Genomic DNA, 21949 nt, shown 5'->3' on the forward strand with positions numbered 1-21949 from the left:
CATGCATGTGTGGTTTTTATATTGGAAAGCCAGCTGTGCAGGATCCCTGGTGTGCTGCACAGCCATGCAACTTACAGGGAACAATGTCTCTCACCCTTCTCTTTTGCAGCAAAAACATGCCCAAATTGCATAATCGCTCCTCTTAATCCAATCCCTCCAACCCCTCAATGATTCTGGTTGCTCTTTTCTGTATCCTTTCAAATGCTGCAATATTCTTTTTTCTTATCTTATCTTTATTGTACAATGTAATAAGAAAGCTTCTGCCAAGACCAAAATCAAATGAGGGCAGGAAAGGGACAAAGGGTGGGGTGATAGTTTGAATTGCAATGTTTTCTTTGTTAATTATGGAAAATTAGCTGAACACCTTAATAACTAATACTTCCACATCATAAACCACAGAAGCAAAAAAAATGTTCATGTAATTTTAATAATCAGGAAATTATGGATGGCACACATTGGAATGGGTGAAATATACTGTTGGCGGGTTAGGCTCCTCATCAGCAGCACAGACTTGTAAAATGATGCCTTAAAAGTTAAGAGAATTTAACCTTCTTATGTTCTTACAAGCACGTCTGAGGATACACCAACATTCTATATACAGCATTGATCAGATCACATTTGGAGTATTGTCTACAAGACCCAGTACTTACAAAAAGACACCGTTTTTGGAAAGCATTCAAATGTGCAACAAAGGATGGTGCTGGTTCTTAAATCAATGAGCTATGAGGAGAGGCTGATCAATCTAAATCTGTTCTTATTGGAAAAAAAAGACTTAGGTGGACATAATCCAAATTTTTAAAAGCACGAAGGGAACTGGTAGAAAGTATAAGGGTTGAATTTTATACTGAACTGTGAGACAAGAGACAAATTATAAGCTAAGAGAAGAGGGAGCCAAACTTCAGTTATTGAATAATGGCCCAGAAATTCGGGTCTCCACGGGTGAGTACACGCTGGGTACTCACCCGTGGGCCCGATGGAAGTGCCGGTTTCCTGCATGCACTGCGCATGCGCGGGAAACCGGCACTTCCGTTCCTCTGAATGAAGAGGTTCAGAGGTTGAACGCATGCACAGGGGAGGCTGCACGTGCGCATCAAACTTCGTTTTTTTTAACAGGTTTTCCCGGGAGGGTAAGCCTGCAGAATTTACACATTTAAAAAGCAGGCGTAAGGCCTGCTTTTTACAAGGTAAGTGGTGAATTAATTAAAAGTAAAACATTTTTTCCACAGGTTTATTATTTTTAAATACTTCAAAGCAAGGTAAGTTTATTTTTAGCCCTGTTAGAATATAAAATTATTTTTTTCAAAAATTTAACTTATTGTTTAAAATAGTTATTTAATGTAATTTATAGTTTATTTAAAAAATGTGATGTTTTTAAAAAAATTATTTGAAGGTTTAGTGCTATTTTGGGGCCGTAGTATTTATAAGTCTTGACAGCACTTCCTGTCAAGACTTATGAATGGAGCATTCCCTGCTCCGATTGGCTGCCCATGGCCCACGTGATCCCAGGGGACGCATCGAACTAACTGCGCCCCTGGGATACATAAGCACTGCGCGCCGGCTGCTGGACCAGGCCCTGGATCGGAATTCCACGGGGCTCTACAGCTCAACGGCCGGCGCGCAAGGTAAGTGCAGGTCGGGGGCTTGCACCCGCGGGAAGCCCCCAACCCGAATTTCTGGGCCAATAACTACTTCATTCTCAGTTTGTGGAATAAACTGCCACCTTGTGCAGCGATTGTGGACATGGCTGAACACAAATAAACTGAGCAGCTCCTTAGTTCACTGGTTTGATGCTATGGGAGGCAGAAGGTAAACTGGCCAAATATATGGAACTAAATGACAAAACCAGCTTGATGTTGAATCATCTTTCCTTATCCTTACTAGTTTAGGTTCATAAGATACCTGCTTCTCTATCATCATTATTCCCCACCACAGCCTTTTCTGCAACAATTGTAAAACAATCCACTTAATTTAGGTTATTGATACAGTAATAATTAATATAAAATACATACACACACAAGTATTTTAAACCAATTAAACAATGTTTAGTTTCTCAGTAAAACACACTTCCAGTCAGTTAATGCAATTAAACCCATAGTCTAGCATTATAATCTTGTAAAACCACTTCTTCCTGCCATTTGATATCAAGCCACATGGCAAAATAGAGCAGTCTTAATAACATTGATAAGGAAAAAGCTGGTTGCAGTTAAATGAAGATAAACACATGAACAGGAAAGAATACCAATGGTAAAATGTTGAAGACAATATAATACAAAACAAATATTGTCTGGGAGTGTGTTCAAGGATATAGAGAGGGTACAGCGGAGATTTACGAGGGTGTTGCCTGGGCTGGGGAATTTTAGCTATGAGGAAAGATTGGATAGGCTGGGGTTGTTTTCTTTGGAACAGAGGAGGCGGAGGGGAGAATTAATTGCAGTGTATAAAATTATGAGGGGCCTACATAGAGTCGATAGGAAGGACCTATTTCCCTTAGCAGAGAGGTCAATAACTAGGGGTCATAGATTTAAAGTAATTGGTAGAAGGATTAGGGGAGTTGAGGAGAACTTTTTCACCCAGAGAGGATGGTGGAGTCTGGAACACACTGCCTGAAAGGGTGGCAGAGGCAAAAGCCCTCATCACATTTAAAAAGTACTTGGATATGCACTTGAAGTGCTGTAATCTACAAGGCTACGGACCAAGAGCTGGAAAGTGAGGTTAGGCTGGATAGCTCTTTTTCAGCCGGCACAGACATGATGGGCCAAATGGCCTTCTGTGCCGTAAATTTCTATGATTCTATAACTAGGCTTTCCAATTTCTGGTATTTTATCTCAGGGGAGGGGAGTTCAATGTTCAATTTAAACAGTTTTTCAGTTCTACTAAAAATGTTTTAACAAGTCAAAAACTGGTATAAAATTTCCTCAAGCATGGAGAAGGGCTCAGCCTTCTCAATCGTATGGTGCATTCACACTCCACAAGTGTTGCGTTAGAGCAAAGCCAAAAAATGCTTTGCACCAATGTTAAACTTGGGAGAGTAAATTGGGTATGAAGCTGTGAACTGACTCCAAAGTGAAGTGAGAGTCCCTCCTCCAGGAAGTTTCACTCCACTTGATTCCAATGTCATGTTGGTCCCTGACGTCAGATTCAGGTCATATTTACACTATAACTTCAGCATTGATGCAAAGTGAAAGCAGTTCGCACCAACTCTGTAACTGCAGTATAAATGTACCCTTAGGTATTACTACTGGATAGTTCAACTCCAGGGAATTATGGTCTGAATTTGGCCTGCCCATACCACCCGTGACACGCAGCCCAGGACATCCCAGCCAACCTTTCCCCAATAGATCCCCAGAGAATCCAAACAGTGTTCCAGTTCACGACTTCATACCCAGAAACACCTGCATAAATGTAATGATTCACACCTCTGATTCACATTTCACTCAGTAGTTTATTTATTGCTGGTATATTTATCAATAAATTATAACAAAGCAGCACAATTCCAGGCATTCTGCTTGGAGAAAGGGTCCAAGCTAGTCTGAGAACTTAATAAAGCACTTGGATGGCCTAGTTGAATTCCAGCTACTTGAGAGCATAATGGCTTCAGGTGCCTGTCTGTCTGCTAATTGTATCAATATCATTATATCTCCGTTCTTTTCAAAAAAAGCAAGGCATTAAAGTATTCAGTTGGTTTCCTTTCTTTTAAATAGCTCTTTTAGAGTCCTACGGTAATTATTCATTTAGAAAGCACAGTCCTTCAGCTTCAGTAGAGGTTTAATCTGTCTTCCCTATTTGTCCCTCTTGATGATCCTCTTCCTCGGAGATGTGTTGGTTCCTGACTGAGTTTTCTTGACTTTAGGACTTGATTTTCAGACTTCTGTGATTCCTTAGTTTGTGATTTGTAACTCTGGTTGGAACTTTTCCAAATTTCATCATATGACCTACTGCCTTCAATTATCCCGCCCCCACAGTCCCACCTTTGGTCACGCAACATGCCCATCCTCGCAGTGCACCGCTTTTCCGTGCCAATTGTAAAGTACACAGATTCTTATGTAATTGGATAATTCTTGACTATGGATCATTTTTTTCCCTATCTCCAATATTTTTATAACTAATAAACAAAAATGTTCAAAGAAAATTAAAATAAACAAACATTTTTTTATTGCCCCAATGAGTTTTCTCCAGAGTTGCACGCAGCAGTGCCCAGAAGATTAATCTGTAATTACTGAAGGCTCCAGAACAATTCAGGAGGGTTGTCATCCCTATTTGTGATCGGATTTACAAATTTCACCACAGAGTCCAGTCTTTGATTTCAAAACTCATGCTGGTCCGGTTTATCAAGCATCCTTCAATCCAAGTGCAGTGCGGCTGGATTCCTGCATTATCTTTGCCCTAATGTTTCATGGGATGATGACAGTCTTTCCTTTAAACTAGGTCTCATCTTGCACAGACATTTCTTCTCAGAAATGGTAATCCTAGAAGAGAAAGAAAAAACTTGCATTTATATAGTGTCTTTCACAACCTAGGGGTATCCCAATGAGATAAATGACCAGATAATCTGATGTTCTCAATTTCTTCAATGAATTCACCTTCAACTCACAAGTAGTACTTCAGTTGGTTTCCTTTGGCTTTAGCTATCTGGGCAAGTAAATCCTACTCAAAATTTCAGTAATATATGTATCCTTTCCTTCCATTTTATGAGTGTACTGCAAATATAACAGCATTCTTTGTAATTATTTGGTTACACCTAGGAATAGGAATAGGCCATTCAGCCCCTACAGCCTGTTCTGCCATTCAATTATCATAGCTGATCTGTATTTCAAGCCCATTTACTCACCTTGATTCCATATCCCTTAATACCCTTGACTAACAAAAATCTATCAATCTAATTTTTGAAATTTTCAAATTGACCTAGCCTTAATAGTTTTTTAGGGGTGAGAGTTCCAGATTTCCTCTACCTTTGAGTGACAAAATACTTCCTGACATCACCCCTGAACGGCCTAGCTCTAATTTTAAGGTTATGCCCCTTTATTCTGGACCACCCCACCAGAGGAAATAGTTTTTCTCTATCTACCCTATCATATCCTTTAATCATCTGAAACACCTCAATTAGATCATCCCTTCTTCTTCTATACTCAAGGAAATACAAGCCTAGTCTATGCAACCTGTCCTTATAATTTGACCCTTTTAGCCCCGGTATCATTCTGGTAAAACTGCACTGCACCCCCTCCAAGGCCTATATAGCCTTTCTGAGGTGCTGTTCCCAGAACTGAGCACAACTGTAGTATAACTTCCACCCATTTGTATTCCAGCCCCCCCCTGAGATGAAGGCTAACATTCCATTAGCCTTTTAAATTAGTTTTTGTACCTGTCCACTAGTTTTTAAATAAATCTCTCTGTTCTTCCACAATTTCTAGCTTTTTACCAGTTAGAAAATGATCTGATCTTTCTTAGGTCCAAAGTGGAAGACCTTGCACTTTGCCACATTGAACTCCACCTGCCACAGTTTTGCCCATGCACTTAATCTATCAATATCCCTTTGCTACTTTCTGATTCCATCTACACTACTTACTGTGCCACCTAACTTGGGGTCATCAGCAAACTTGGATATACAGCTCTCTATTCCTTCACCTAAGTCACTGAAAAATATAGTGAAAAGCTAAGGACAAATCTCTGGGGGTCACCACTAGTCGCATCCTGCCAATTGGAGCCCATTATTCCTACTCTCTGTCTCCTACCATCTAATCAATTCCCTACCCATGTCAAAAGATTGCCTCCAATTCCATTTGCTTTCATTTTCATCAACAGTTTCTTTTTGGAACCTTATCGAATGCCTACTGGAAATCTATATCAATAACATCCATATACACTTCCTCATCTACCACGTTAATGAGATCCTCAAAAAATTCAACTAGGTTAGTTAGACATGATTTACCCTTTACAAATCCATGCTGGCTCTCTCGGATTGGTTCATATTTATCCACGTGCTTCTTTCCTTTTTTGCTACGTTATCCTCTTCCTCTCCTCTGAAGACTGAAACAAAGTAATTATTTAGCAAGTCTGCCATTTCCTTATTTTCAATATCACCTGCGTGTCTTTAAGGGGCCCACATTACCCTTAGCTAACCTCTTTCTCTTAATATACTGTACTTGCAAAATCTGAGTGTTGTCCTTGATACCCCTCACAAATGTTTTCTCATATTCCCTTTTTGCAGTTCTTACTACTTTATTTGTATCCCTTTGGTGTTCTTTATATCTCCCCCAGTCCATGGGCTCTCCACTATTCTTTGCATTTAGTTTTATACTATCTCACCTCTTTTATTGACCAAGGTTGTTTAATTACACAAGTAGAGCTCTTGCGCTTTAGGGGTATGTACAGGTGTTGTATAGGATAAGTTTCTTAATATCGCTCTCCAAGAGCTTATGATCAGCCTCAATCACATGCATATTGCTCAAACTGCTCATACGCAACAGCAAGCATTTTTTTCTCAGTGTGTGCATATATGTTGGAGTGAGTGTTCTTGAGGCACATGCTTCTGACTGTCCTTTTCTTGAAGCTGAAATGGCCTGGTTCTCTTGCATCATACTGTAATCTATCCTTCACATTGTAGCACCTAAGAGCTGAATGTTCTGTGCTTAGGTTTTTGACTTCAGTCATATCTTGGTCCTGGGTTTCTAACTAGTGTCATTTTCTATACATTATCAGTAGTTCTTTTATAGTCAATAAATATGGCATAAGCTTTGAAAGACATTTCACTATATTTAAGATACACATTATATGAACATACATCAGTTGATTTAGGCACCTAGGCAGGGTAGCTTCAACTTCCTTTGAGTTTGGTTTCAACTCATCAGAAAGTAACACGTGACCCTATGTATGTACTTCTGTAAGGCGCAAATTCAGTTTATTTTTTCATTTCATGCTTCTCTCAAGCAGGCCATGGAGATTCTTGTCATGGCCTAGTATGATACTCTAAAGGTCAGCTCTGTCTCCATTAACTAAAAATGTAATCTACAATTAGTTCAACTCCTAAGACCCTCAAGAGTTTCATGCATTTACCTTTAGTATTCCTCTGGAGTTGGTACAAATGCATGTTTAGTCACTGCTATCCTCCCAAATGGAGTACTAAAGGATGCCAACAGACACGATTCTTTGTCCAAAGAGCCCATTTTTGGCAACTAGTAAAGAAACCTTGATTTAACTGAGTTTTCTGGTAATCATTTCTATTATCAGTAGCTTCACAACTGTTATCACTCTTGATACACAGTGTGTGGGTTCAAAAATGACCATCTTTGCAGTGGTAGCACTCTCAACTCTGAGTCAGAAAGTTGTGGGTTCAAGCCACACTCCAGAGATTTGAGCACAAAATCTAGGCTGATACTTCAGTGCTGCCCTTTTGGAGGTGCCGTCTTTTGGATGAGACGTCTAACATCTTCCAGTTGTGATGAAAGGTCATCGACCTGAAACGTTACCTTTGTTTCTCTCTCCATAGATACTGCCTGACCTGCTGAGTGTTTCCAGCATTTTCTATTTTTATTTCATGATTTTCCTACATTAGTGGCTCATCAGCTGTTTTGTTGTTAACAATATTTACATGATGAATTGGCATGCCAGTTATCAAAGTCTTCAGAAAGTTCAATTTCAGCCACTCAACAATGACACCTTTACCTACAACTTGAAACTGAAAACTGTGTCCCTGTCAATTTCTACTATGACTGTCTACATTTGTCTAGATTATCTGGCAGGAAGGTCAATAACAAGAGGACACATATTTAAGATAACTAACGAATTAAGGGGGAAATGAGAATTTTTTTACGCAGCAAGTTGTTATGATCTGGAATAAACTGCCTGAAAGGGTGATGTTGGAGTTGTTTCAAAAATAACTGTCAAAAGGGAATTGGATATTTACTTGAAAATTAAACAATTGCAGAGCTATGGTGAAAGAGCCAGGAAGTAGGACTAATCGGACAGCTCTTTCAAAGAGGGCCAAATGGCCTCCTTCTGTGCTACATAATTCTATGATTCTAAGATCCATTATGTAATTATAAACTTAGCTTCATGTTCCTGGAGTTGGAGATCACCTGGATTTCCTGTAGCATTTATGTACTGTTTGAGAGGGGTTAAACTGCACACAGCTGCACAACTTGCTGAAACTTGGCATCTACATATTATTGAACCTCATTGTTACAAAGAAATTGTAAAGTGTTTTATTCCACCTCTTCATCTGCTTCAACTGTGCATACATTTTCATAATGTTGTTCATGTCCCTCTACAAAGTCCAGTTATTTCCCTGTCCCTTTCTATTACAAATAGTCATAAAATTAGTTTCTAAAACACTTTTAGGCCTGTCTGAAGGCTGAACATTCATAAACTCAACTAGTTTATTAATGTGCTTTAGAGAAGGAAACCTGCCATCCTTACATGGTCTGGCCTATATGTGACTCCAGTCCCACACTCACGTGGTTGACTCTTAACTGCCCTCTGAAGTGGTCTAGCAAGCCACTCAGTTGTATCAAACTCAGGGCAACTAGGGATGGGCAATAAATGCCGGCCTTGCCAGTGATGCCCACTGATGCGCCATCAATTACTCAAAAGACTGAGGTTAAGCGAGTAACAACCAGGCTTTTATTAACTAAAGAATGAAGGTCTTGTCTCGAGTGGTCGACCCGTCCAGAATACTAAGGGACTGGGAGGTAGTCACTTATATACCTGGAATAGTGGGAGGAGTCAGCCGAGGCATGTCCAGACCTGTACCTAGTGGAATACACATACAGACAGGTATAACAGTGGTTTACCACATTCACCCCTTGTTTAAAAATGAGTCCGGCGGGGTGAAGTGTATTTAAAAGTTCGTGTATTGGAGTCCCTCCGGAGGTCTTGTCTGCCGCTGTGATCGACGTGGCGACGGCAGGGGTGGTGGAGCTTCCGGCGTCGCGTCCAGTGTAGGCTGGGGCCCTGGAGTGTAGTCCTCGTGGGTGACGGTCCAAGGCGAGCCGGCTGCTGGGGTTGGATATCGGGTCGTGGGGGGGGGGGGGTGGTAATGGGTAGTGGGTTACAGCGGGCCCCGAGGGTGCAAGGTCTCGTATGGAGACTGTGTCGTAGTGGGTTACAGCGGTCCCCGAGGGTGCGAGGTCTTGTATGGAGACTGTGTCCTCCCGCCCGTCCGGGTACGCAATGTAAGCGTACTGGGGGTTGGCGTGGAGGAGGTCGACCCTCTCGACCAGGGGGTCCGTTTTATTGGCCCTCACGTGTCTTCTCAGTAGTACCGGCCCTGGGGACATCAGCCATGGCGGTAACGATGTCCCCGATGTGGACTTCCTTGGGAAGACAAACATTTTCTTGTGAGGGGTGGCATTGGTGGCAGTGCAGAGCAGTGACCGAATCGAGTGGAGCGCATCGGGGAGCACCTCCTGCCAGCGGGAGGTCGGAAGGCCCCTAGACTTTAAGGCTAGTAGGGCCGCCTTCCAAACTGTTGCATTCTCTCTTTCCACCTGTCCGTTCCCCCGGGGGTTGTAACTGGTGGTCCTGCTTGTGGCTATACCCCTAGCGAGCAGGTACTGGCGGAGTTCGTTGCTCATAAACGATGAGCCCCGGTCGCTATGGATATAGCTGGGGAAACCGAACAGGGTGAAGAGGCTGTTCAGAGATTTAATGACCGTGGCACTGGTCATGTCCGGGCAGGGGATAGCGAACGGGAAACTCGTCAATGATGTTGAGGAAGTACACATTGCGGTCGGAGGAGGGGAGAGGCCCTTTAAAATCGACGCTCAGGCATTCGAAAGGGCGAGTGGCTTTTATCAGGTGGGCTCTGTCTGGTCTATAAAAGTGCGGTTTGCACTCAGCGCAGACTTGGCAGTTCTTGGTCATGGTCCTGACCTCCTCGATGGAGTAAGGCAGGTTGCGGGCCTTGATGAAGTGGAAGAACCTGGTGACCCCCGGGTGGCAGAGGTCATTGTGGAGGGCCCTCAGCCTATCGATCTGCGCGCTGGCGCAGGTGCCACGCGATAGGGTATCTGGGGGTTCATTGAGCTTCCCAGGCCGGTACAAGATCTCGTAATTGTAGGTGGAAAGTTCGATTCTCCACCTCAAGATCTTGTCATTTTTGATTTTGCCCCTCTGCTTGTTGTTGAACATAAAAGCAACTGAACGCTGGTCAGTGAGCAGGGTAAATCGTTTTCCGGCCAGGTAGTACCTCCAATGAGGCACAGCCTCCACAATAACCTGGGCCTCCTTCTCGACCGCGGAGTGTCTGGTCTCCGGGCCCTGGAGGGTTCGTGAGAAGAATGCCACAGGTCTCCCCGCCTGATTAAGGGTGGCGGCCAGAGCGAAGTCGGACGCATCGCTTTCCACCTGGAAGGGGATGGATTCGTCCATTGCGTGCATGGTGGCTTTGGCAATGTCCTCCTTGATACGGTGGAAGGCCAAGCGGGCCTCTGCCATCAGGGGAAAAGAGGTGGTTTTGATCAGCGGACGGGCTTTGTCTGCATAGTAGGGGACCCACTGAGCGTAGTAGGAAAAAAACCCTAGGCACCTCTTCAGAGCTTTTAGGCAGTGGGAGTTCCATAAGGGGACGCATCTGGTCCGGGTCGGGACCGATGACCCCGTGTTCCACAACACAGCCAAGGATGGCGAGGCGGTCTGTGCGGAATATGCACTTCTCCTTGTTATGTCAGGTTCAGGAGTTGGGCAGTGCGGAGGAATTTCTCGAGGTTTGCGTCATGGTCCTGCAAGTCATGGCCGCAGATGGTCACATTGTCTAGGTAAGGGAAAGTGGCCTGCAGCGCATTTTGATCGACCATCCGGTCCATCTCCCTTTGGAAGACGGAGACCCCGTTGGTAACGCCGAAGGGAACCCTAAGGAAGTGATAGAGGCGGCCGTTTGCCTCAAAAGCAGTATACTGGCGGTCTTCAGGGCGGATGGAGAGCTGGTGGTACGCTGATTTCAGGTCAATGGTCGAAAAGACGCGGTACTGCGCGATCTGGTTGACCATGTCCGCTATGCGGGGGAGTGGGTAGGCGTCCAGCAGGGTGTAGCGGTTTATTGTTTGGCTGTAGTCGATGACCAGGCGTTGTTTCTCGCCGGTCTTAACGACCACAACCTGGGCTCGCCAGGGGCTGGAGCTGCCCTCAATAATCCCCTCCTTCAGGAGCCGCTCCACTTCGGTTTTGATGAAAACCCTGTCCCCGGCACTGTATCGCCTGCTCTTTGTGGCGATGGGCTTACAGTCGGGGGTGAGGTTAGCAAACAGTGGGGGGGGGTGGGACTCTGAGTGTGGAGAGGTTGCATCTGGTGCGCGGCGGGCAATTTGGAGGCTGCTGGCTGCGGACTGTGAGTGGGGGGAGGGGGCCACCGTACGCCATCGTAACGCTTTTGAGGTGGCACTGGAAATCCAACCCCAGTAGAACGGCAGCGCAAAGTTGGGGCAGGACCAGGAGTTTAAAATTATTGAACACAGTCCCGTCTATTACTAGTGTCACCACGCAGTAGCCGCCAATGTCCGCTGACTGGGACTCGGCGGCCATAGAAATCCGCTGGTGCGCAGGCAGGACTGGGAGAGAGCAACGCCGTACCGTGTCGGGGTGGATGAAGCTCTCTGTGCTCCCGGAGTCAAAAAGGCAGTTTATTGCATGGCCGTTTACCTTAACGTCCATTTTGGACCGAGCTAGTTGGTGCGGTCTCGTTTGGTCCAGCGTAACAGAGGCCAGCGTAGGGGTCGGTGTGTCGCTGCGGGTATCAGATGGGGGGGGGGGTTGGTGGCCTGCTGCGTCCCGGCTGGTGTCCAAGATGGCGGCGTCCATGATTCCCATGTGGCTGGAGTCGTCCAAGATGGCTGCTGCTGCGGTGGTTCGCACATGGCTGGGGAGGCCCAAGATGGCGGCCCGCACGGGGCGCTGTTGGGGGCCCAAGATGGCGGCTCGCACGGCCCACACGCGGCGCTGCTGGCATTCGGAATGGCTTTGGCCTTGCAGACGCTGGCGTAGTGTCCCTTTTTCCCGCAGCCCGAGCAGGTCGCATTCTTGGCCGGGCAGCGTGCTCTGGGGTGTTTGGTCTGGCCACAGAAGTAGCATTTCTGGCCTTGGGATACTGCTGCCTGGTTTTGGGACACTGCTGCGGTAGTTGGGCCGTTGTTGGGCTGTGGCTGGGGTAGCACGGTGCTATGAGGCTGTCCTACCGTGTCCCAGGTTGTCGTTCCCCGCGGCGTCCACGGTGCAGAGGAGTAGGCTTCCATGCCCCGGTAGGCTGCGTCCAGCGTTAGTGCGATTTCGGAGGCTTTGTCGAGGGTGAGGTCACTCTGCTCCAGCAGTCGCTGTCGGGTGTAGTTGGACCTGTGGCCCGCTATGAAGGCATCCCGGATCAGTTCCTCCGTGTACTTAGCGGGCGTTACCGCCTTACACCCACAGGCCCGGCCAAGCACGGACAGTGCTTGGAGGTATTCCTCAGTCGATTCCCCAGGTTGTTGCTTGCGACTCCCCAGAAGGTGCCTGGCGTATACTTCGTTCACAGGGCGCGTGTACTGGGTCTTGAGGAGCTGGAGGGCGGCTGTGTACGAGGTCGCGTCCCGGATGACTGAGTACACTCGGTGGTTCACCTTGGAGATCAGGACAGACAGTTTGTCCGCATCCGTTACGACCGCAGTGGAGGCAGTCAGGAATGTCTCGAAGCACGTGAGCCAGTGAGCAAACTTGGTGGAAGCGTCCGCTTCCCGACTGTTCAGGTCCAGGCATGCTGGTGTGAGGATCTTCTCCATTATAAAAAATTTAGTTAATAAAATTGATGCGCCATCAATTACTCAAAAGACTGAGGTTAAGCGAGTAACAACCAGGCTTTTATTAACTAAAGAATGAAGGTCTTGTCTCGAGTGGTCGACCCGTCCAGAATACTAAGGGACTGGGAGGTAGTCACTTATATACCTGGAATAGTGGGAGGAGTCAGCCGAGGCATGTCCAGACCTGTACCTCGTGGAATACACATACACATACAGACAGGTATAACAGTGGTTTACCACACCCACATCCTGAGATTGAATTTTTAAAAAATATTCTTGGGATATTTCTTTTCATAAAATTGCCATTTAATTCCCCTCTACTCAACTTGGGCTTCTTTTCACTGGATTTCATGTCAGCTAGTTTATTCTTGACACTCCATTTTTGCTTAATTGTATGGACGGTTTATTCATTACAGAGCTGCTTCATCTAAAACTGTGCAGCATACTTCAGTTCAATATCCTCACAAGTGTCTGCAAGATTCTATAACAGTGATATAATGATCAATCAGTTCCTCCACTCTCTTCATTTCTTCAACTTAAAACATATCTCTCATACATAACATTCTTTCTTGTCTGGCAAAAACTCACAAATTTCTACAATTGTTTTCATCACTTACTGCATCCCTTGTAAAAAAATGTAAATATGTCAACAGATTCATCGATAAGCATGGTAAGGAAAATAATGTCTCATCTTTTCCCAGGAACATCTGTAGCTGACTCATTATTCACACACCTTTGCTTTAATTTCTCTCTGTTCTATGTCAATTTCTATTTAAGAGTTGTGATTGTTAAGCTATTTCAGTCAGCAATTTTAAACACTTCTGACAGCATGTAATGATGTCCCCGATTCCACACCACTACTGTTGCTGTCCTGTTTGATTGTCTGTTTACATCAAGGCCAGAATTTTCTGGGTCCGTGCGGGCGCTATCAGAGGTGGGTCGGGTGGGAAATTTGAAATAAGTTGGAGCGGGTCGGGAACCCACCGTCATCCCACCCCCACGTGCGTTTCCCTCAGGCGTGTTTGCCGGTGCGGCAGCACCCCGACCGGCAGAGGCGGGCGACTTAATTCAAATTATTAACAGGTAGTTGTCAAGACACTTAAGAGCATTTTTCAGTCTACCTTTCGAATTTTCCTGGCTGCTCACGAGATTCACGCAGCTTGGGAATCACGTCTGTCAGCCTGAGGCGGGGGTTTAGTGGCCATTGCTCCAGCTGATTAGATGACAGGATGAAATGTACTAAAAAAGCTCCCACCTCACAGCTGATCACTTTCCTCAGGCAGAGGCTGTTGCTGACTACATTGCCAGCACAGATTTAGCTTTCTACAGGCTGCAAGTGTTTGCAGCAAAGTTGCCATCCAGTCTCACATCATTGGTACAACCTATTATTCCATTGACAGATTGCTTCTCTCATCTCTACTTGACCTGCCATCTATTCCACCAGCATGGGTGCCATTTATACTGTCTCACCTTGGTCCTCAGAATCAGACCACAATGAGCCCCAATACCAGCAGCACCAACAACAACACTACCATCCTTCTCCTCAACCACCTGATCCTGCACAGGACAGAGGGCATCAGCGCAGGGCTGCACTGTGCTGGAGGCAATACCCCCAACACAGGGTATACAGGCAGAGGATGAGCTTCCTCAACATGACTGAGCAGTAGTGCCAAAGGAGGATCAGGCTGTCGTGCCAGGTTGTCGCAGACATTTGCACTTTGCTCGAGCAAGACCTGCAGCCCAGAGGAGTGGGTGGACACACCTTATCAGTGGCTGTCAAAGTCACCAGCGCCCTCAACTTCTTCACCTCAGGCTCCTTCCAGGGATCTGCAGCAGACATTTGCGGCATCTTGCAGTTGGCCGCCCACAGATGCATCACACAGGTCACAGGTCAGCTTTGCCACTGATGAAGCCAGTGTTACTGAGCGGGCGCTCAGCTTTGCCACTCTGGCTGGCTTCCCATCATAACCTAGGAGTCTTTGTCAACTGCAAATGCTTCCACTTCATCAATGTGCAGCTGGTCTGCCACCATAGGAAGAACATCATGCCTGTGTGTGTCAAATTCCCTGGCAGCTGCCATGACTCGTTCGTCCTTCGCCACTCCACCCTCCCTCAGCTCTTTGCTCCTCCAAACAGACTTTCCGGCTGGCTGCTTGGAGACAAAGGCTATTCACTGAAGACGTGACTCATGACACCCTTGAGCAGACCAAGCAATGAGGCCCAGGATATAATAAAAGCCACATTTCCCCCAGATGTGTCACAGAGCAGACAACAGGCATGCTCAAGATGCGCTTCAGATCTGGAGGAGCCCTTCAGAGGAGGAGGAGCATCAGCTGGAAGAGGAGGAGGAGCAGGAACTGGAGGAACCTGCGGGCCAGATCTCATTAGCACCCGAGCACATTGCTGCCCGGGAGGCCAGGGATGGCTTCATCGTGGCCAGGTTTACTTCACTTTACACAGTACATCCAAATGGCTGCCACATGCTGCGCCAGGTTCCGCCCCCCCTCCCACCCCCGACACACACACACCACAGCAACACCATAAAGGAACCCTACAATGAATAAGCCATTCCTTTCACACTGACTACCATTGCTGGAGGTACCGTTACGTCTCACCATTCACTCCAACACACTAAGCCACTTCCAAAGGTGCACACAAATTTGTCCTGGAAAGTGGTGAAAATAAAGATTTTTATGGTTGACATTACATTAACGGAAACTTCACATTAACATTGAATAAAACACCCAAGTGGCTACCCTTGTGAATCTACTTGTGTCATCTTTCTCTTGCGCGTACTTCTATGAGGTGCTACCCCTGTGGCTTCAACAGAGGTAGAGGCCGCCTGCTCACTTCCCTGCTATGATTGCTTCGACATTCTTGGCGGACGTCCTCTGGGTTTTGGAGCTTCTGATCGCCCCGCCAAAGTCTGCTGCTCCTGCGACTGTGCAGGGGCAGACACGGCCATCGCTGTCCGAGGAGGCATCTGGGGCTCTGGCTGAGGGTGTGGCAATGGGGGAGAAGTGTAAGCGCTTTGCGAGAAGCCCACACTTCCATGTCCTCTCTCACCGTCATCCCTTTTATGAGCCACCCGCACTTCCCTGCCAGCAAGGAGCTGGAGAGCACTTTGCTGCAGATCAGTGGGGCCATGAGGACCCATGTCTATGCTGACATCCCTTCTAGACAGGAGGTCTATGAGCCTGTCATCTATGTTCCATAGATAGCCATCTATTCTCCATAGAGACCATGTGCTCCTGTGAGTGGCGTATTAGCTGCTCCATGCAGGTGGCCATCCTGTCCATGGAAGTGTCTAGAGTCGCCATCACCTGCGACACGGTGGTGCTCATGTTGGAGAGGGACTCCTCCATTCTCTGAACATTTGCAGAGATCGCAGTCGTAAAACTTGCCAGAGCCCCTGGCACTTCTTCTTGCACCTCCAGGATTGCCCTCTTTCTGGATGGCCCCTGAGGCTCAGCGTCTGCATGGAGCTGAGCAGAGCTGGGAGATTCCTGCGCCCTCCGGTGAGGAGTCTCTACTGCTGTCCCTGTCTCCACCTTCTGCTCTTGCTTACTTGTGACAGACCCGGTGACAACACTACTCTATCTCATGTGGGACCCACCGAGGTGTGCGTCTCTGCGTTGTTGCTGGGTGCACTCATGTCTGGTGACGCTGCGCCATCAGAGGCTGGAGGCTCCTCTGAGGAGTCATCTTCCTCTTCCTCCTGGACAGTGGTGGGGGGGCTCTTGATGGACCTGTAGGAGAGTAAAGAGATGAGTTACATATGCCATATGAAGAATGGGTACAGATACCATTATGCACATGATGACCATTCAGTGGCTGACGACATCAGTCCCCATATGAGTGACTGATGTATGCCATGTATGAGATGTAATTCTGTCACCAGGTTTCTGAGATGTCCCCCTCTCTCCGCCTCCCACCTCCAGCTGCTCGGCCACTCCTGATACTTCCAACGCAGCCTCCTCTGCTGTTCTCTCCCTCTCCTTGTGTGCTCTCTTTTCCTGCAAGGAGAGGTTGAGTGTGTGGTAAACCACTGTTATACCTGTCTGTATGTGTATGTGTATTCCACTAGGTACAGGTCTGGACATGCCTCGGCTGACTCCTCCCACTATTCCAGGTATATAAGTGACTACCTCCCAGTCCCTTAGTGTTCTGGACGGGTCGACCACTCGAGACTAGACCTTCATTCTTTAGTTAATAAAAGCCTGGTTGTTACTCGCTTAACCTCAGTCTTTTGAGCAATTGATGGCGCATCAATTTTATTAACTAAATTTTTTATAATGGAGAAGATCCTCACACCAGCATGCCTGGACCTGGACAGTCGGGAAGCGGACGCTTCCACCAAGTTTGCTCACTGGCTCATGTGCTTCGAGGCATTCCTGACTGCCTCCACTGCGGTCGTAACGGATGCGAACAAACTGTCTGTCCTGATCTCCAAGGTGAACCACCGAGTGTACTCAGTCATCCGGGACGCGACCTCGTACACAGCCGCCCTCCAGCTCCTCAAGACCCAGTACACGCGCCCTGTGAACGAAGTTTATGCCAGGCACCTCCTGGGGAGTCGCAAGCAACAACCTGGGGAATCGACTGAGGAATACCTCCAAGCACTGTCCGTGCTTGGCCGGGCCTGTGGGTGTAAGGCGGTAACGCCCACTAAGTACACGGAGGAACTGATCCGGGATGCCTTCGTAGCGGGCCACAGGTCCAACTACACCCGACAGCGACTGCTGGAGCAGAGTGACCTCACCCTCGACAAAGCCTCCGAAATCGCACTAACGCTGGACGCAGCCTACCGGGGCATGGATGCCTACTCCTCTGCACCGTGGACGCCGCGGGGAACGACAACCTGGGACACGGTAGGACAGCCCCATAGCACCGTGCCACCCCAGCCACAGCCCAACAACGGCCCAACGACCGCAGCAGTGTCCCAAAGCCAGACAGCAGTATCCAAGGCCAGAAATGCTACTTCTGTGGCCAGGCCAAACACCCCAGAGCGCGCTGCCCGGCGAAGAATGCGACCTGCTCGGGCTGCGGGAAAAAGGGACACTACGCTAGCGTCTGCAAGGCCAAAGCCACCCCGAACGCCAGCAGCGCCGCGTGTGGGCCGTGCGAGCCGCCATCTTGGGCCCCCAACAGCGCCGCGTGTGGGCCGTGCGGGCCGCCATCTTGGGCCTCCCCAGCCATGTGCGAACCACCGCAGCAGCAGCCATCTTGGACGACTCCAGCCACATGGGAATCATGGACGCCGCCATCTTGGACACCAGCCGGGACGCAGCAGGCCGCCAACCCCCCCCCCCATCTGATACCCGCAGCGACACACCGACCCCTACGCTGGCCTCTTACGCTGGACCAAACGAGACCGCACCAACTAGCTCGGTCCAAAATGGACGTTAAGGTAAACGGCCATGCAATAAACTGCCTTTTTGACTCCGGGAGCACAGAGAGCTTCATCCACCCCGACACGGTGCGGCGTTGCTCTCTCCCAGTCCTGCCTGCGCACCAGCGGATTTCTATGGCCGCCGAGTCCCAGTCAGCGGACATTGGCGGCTACTGCGTGGTGACACTAGTAGTAGACGGGACTGTGTTCAATAATTTTAAACTCCTGGTCCTGCCCCAACTTTGCGCTGCCGTTCTACTGGGGTTGGATTTCCAGTGCCACCTCAAAAGCGTTACGATGGCGTACGGTGGCCCCCTCCCCCCACTCACAGTCCGCAGCCAGCAGCCTCCAAATTGCCCGCCGTGCACCAGATGCAACCTCTCCACACTCAGAGTCCCACCCCCCCCCACTGTTTGCTAACCTCACCCCCGACTGTAAGCCCATCCCCACAAAGAGCAGGCGATACAGTGCCGGGGACAGGGTTTTCATCAAAACCGAAGTGGAGCGGCTCCTGAAGGAGGGGATTATTGAGGGCAGCTCCAGCCCCTGGCGAGCCCAGGTTGTGGTCGTTAAGACCGGCGAGAAACAACGCCTGGTCATCGACTACAGCCAAACAATAAACCGCTACACCCTGCTGGACGCCTACCCACTCCCCCGCATAGCGGACATGGTCAACCAGATCGCGCAGTACCGCGTCGCATCAGAGTGAGAATGATGGAATGAGTGTAAGGAATGGATGGGTTACATCTTTAGAGGGAGACTATGATGGATTGGGGTGACAATGCCAAGTGGCCTCCTTGCGTGTTGTTAGTTGGTATGATTGCATTAGGATGAGAGTGAGTGTGAGGGGTGGCTAGTAAGATGGGGATGTGATAATGTAGAGGGATGGGTGGACGTGCAAGGTATGTTGGTGTAAGGATGTGCAGTAGGGTTGGGAAGGCAGAGTGATGGGGATGTGTTGATAGGCACAGCAGGATGAAGTTGAGTGTGGCTTTGCACTCACCTTTCCTGATCTAATGAGATCACTGAAACATTTCCGGCACTGCACCCAGGTCCTCCTGAACACATCCTTGCTGTTCACCTCCTCTGTAATTTGGAGCCAGGCTCTTTTTGTCTCCTGGGGAGGTCTCTTCTGCCCATTCAAAGGGAAGAGGACCTCCGTGTGTGCTCTGGCTCCCTCCACAAGCATATGGAGGAAGTCATTGGGGAACCTGGGTGCAGCCCCCTGCCTCTGTGCAATCATGTCTCCAAGTGTTTGGAGCAATCAAAGCATCTAGTGCAGTGCCTGCACACTCCTAGATGACCCTTCAACTGCAATGTGGCCATGGCTCCTTTAAATATCCTGGCTGAAAACGCGTCATCAATGATGTCACCAGACCCGCACCATTTAATAGGGTCGGGTAACGCGCAGGGTGGGCTTAATAGGCCCCATTAGCGCAAAAGTTGATTTCTGCAGCAGGATGGAAGCAACAACGGGGTCGCGACCCGACCCGACCAGGTCATGGATAAGCCAAAACATTTTGCAGCTCAACATTGGTAAGACCAAAGCCATCTTGTTTGGCCCTCACAAAAAAATCCATGTCTGCTCAAATTCAAGCTTCTGTGTCCCACTCAACTCTGAATTGAGTTTCAAGTCCCACGTCAAGTCCATCACCAAGACTGCCTACTTTTATGTACGAAATATTGCCCATTTTCATCCCTACCTTATACATTCCCACTGAAACCCTCATGCATCCCAAGCTCCATCCTACATAAAGTCCAACTCACCCAGAACTCTAGCACTGCATCCCATACAAAGTCCTGTTCATCTACCAACCTTGTTTTTGCCAACATTCATTGGCACCACGTCCCCCCATGACTAATCCCTACCTCTGTAACCTGACCTACCCCTATACTTCTGAATGCGCATTTTTCCAATTTTAGTTTTCTGTATTTCCCCCCACCCCATCCTAGTCTAGTATCAGTGGCAGAGCCTTGAACCGTTTTATGACCAAATTCTGGGACTCTCGCTACAAATCTTCAACTTACTGCATTCCTCCACACCTCCTTAAAGCCGCCTTTTCAATCACATCTTTGGCCAACTCCTCTAATTCTCTCTCCTACACTTGCTTGAGTCTTATCTCCAACTGCAAACCACCTTGGGATGTTTAGCTATGTTAAAATATGATATAAATATAAGTTTTTTTCATTCACAGCTTCACTCAGTGGGTTCTTTGCTGCTTCTGTCTTTATTTCTGAATAATGCTTTATAAAATACATAATCACTAGATGCTATGTCGACAGAGCAGGGAATGGGAATCGGGGGAAAACTCTCCTGGAGTCATACCTAGAACAAAGGAAGATGGTTGTGGTTGTTGGGGTCCAATCATCTCAGCCCCAAGACATTGTTGCAGGAGTTCCTCAGGGCAGTGTCCTAGGCCCAACCATCTTCAGATGCTTCATCAATGACCTTCCCTCCATCATAAGGTCAGAAGTGGGGATGTTCGCTGATGATGAAACAGTTTGTGCCCACATGCAGAAAGACCTGGACAACAGCCAGGCTTGGGCTGATAAGTGGCAAGTAACATTCGCACCACACATGACCATCTTCAACAAGAGAGTCTAACCACCTCCCCATGACATTCAATGAGATTACCATCGTCGAATTCCCCCACCATCAACATCCTGGGGATCACCATGGACCAGAATTTAATTGGACCAGCCACATAGATACTGTGGCTACAAGAGCAGATCAGAGGTTGGGTATTCTGTGGCAAGTGACTCACCTTGACTCCCCAAAGCCTTTCCACCACCTACAAGGCACGAGTCAGGAGTATGATGGAATACTTTCCACTTGCCTGGATGAGTGTAGCTCCAACAACACTCAAGAAGCTCAACACCATCCAGGACAAAGCAGTCTGTTTGATCAGCACTCCATCCATCACCTTCAACATTCACTTCCTCCAACACCGGTATACCATGGCTACAGTGAGTACCATCAACAAGATGCACTGCAGCAGCTAGCCAAGGCTTCTTTAATAGCACCTCCCAAACCCGCAACCTCTACCACCTAGAAGGACAAGGGCAGTGGGTGCATGGGAACACCACCAGCTCCAAGTTCCCCTTCAAATCACACACCATCCTGACTTGGAAATATATCGCTGTACCTTGGTCGCTGGGTCACCATCCTGGAACTTTCTACCTAGCGGCACTGTGGGAGTACCTTCACCACACGGACTGCAGCGGTTCAAGAATGCGGCTCACCACCACATTCTCGGGGACAATTGGGGATAGGCAATGAATGCTGGCCTTGCCAGCAATGTCCGCATCCCATGAATTAATTAATAACAAAAAAATGTTTAAACTAATTTAGCACTTTTACAAAGCATGTAGCTGAACTCTTTACATTCCAGTTGCTGGTAGCTGTCTCTCTACTAATTACATCAATAACAATATCAGCCTAGAAAGAGGCAAGTGTACCCCAAAAAACACTTCCCAATTTGACACAGTAGGACACTCCCAGATATATTCATCATTTTAGATTCTGCACGTTCCTCAAGAACGATACCACTAGGTTAGGGCAATTGTTTGACAGGGGTTAGAGTAATCCCTACTTTACCATGCTCAGACAGCAGATACTACTATCTCCAGGACCCCACCAATGATCAAAGTCTCTTGGGCTGGGTTGACTCCCTGGAATTGTATGTCTGTTTCCTGACATCTACAGCCTTTGTATTATGTTTATCAACAGATCAACGTAACAAAACTGAAAAAAGGTCTGGTAAAGGACTAAGCTGCCAGATGACAGAAAGGAAATGGA

At 47.7% G+C, this 21949-nt stretch overlaps 1 long non-coding RNA gene across 1 annotated transcript in view; it reads right to left on the minus strand.

The window, feature by feature from the left end:
* Positions 1-409: 409 nt before the first annotated feature.
* LOC147111589 (uncharacterized) overlaps positions 410-21949 on the minus strand; it is a 31764-nt gene continuing 10224 nt past the window's right edge. The window contains exons 2-3 of the long non-coding RNA XR_015079712.1: positions 5927-6024; positions 410-4466 (exon numbers count right to left, since the gene is read on the minus strand). This is a non-coding gene — a long non-coding RNA (uncharacterized LOC147111589). The remainder of the gene's footprint in view (positions 4467-5926; positions 6025-21949) is intronic.

The sequence above is a fragment of the Somniosus microcephalus genome, chromosome 10 (assembly GCF_052327205.1).
Source record: "Somniosus microcephalus isolate GS21.2 chromosome 10, FLI_Smic_1.0, whole genome shotgun sequence".
Classification (NCBI taxonomy): domain Eukaryota; kingdom Metazoa; phylum Chordata; class Chondrichthyes; order Squaliformes; family Somniosidae; genus Somniosus; species Somniosus microcephalus.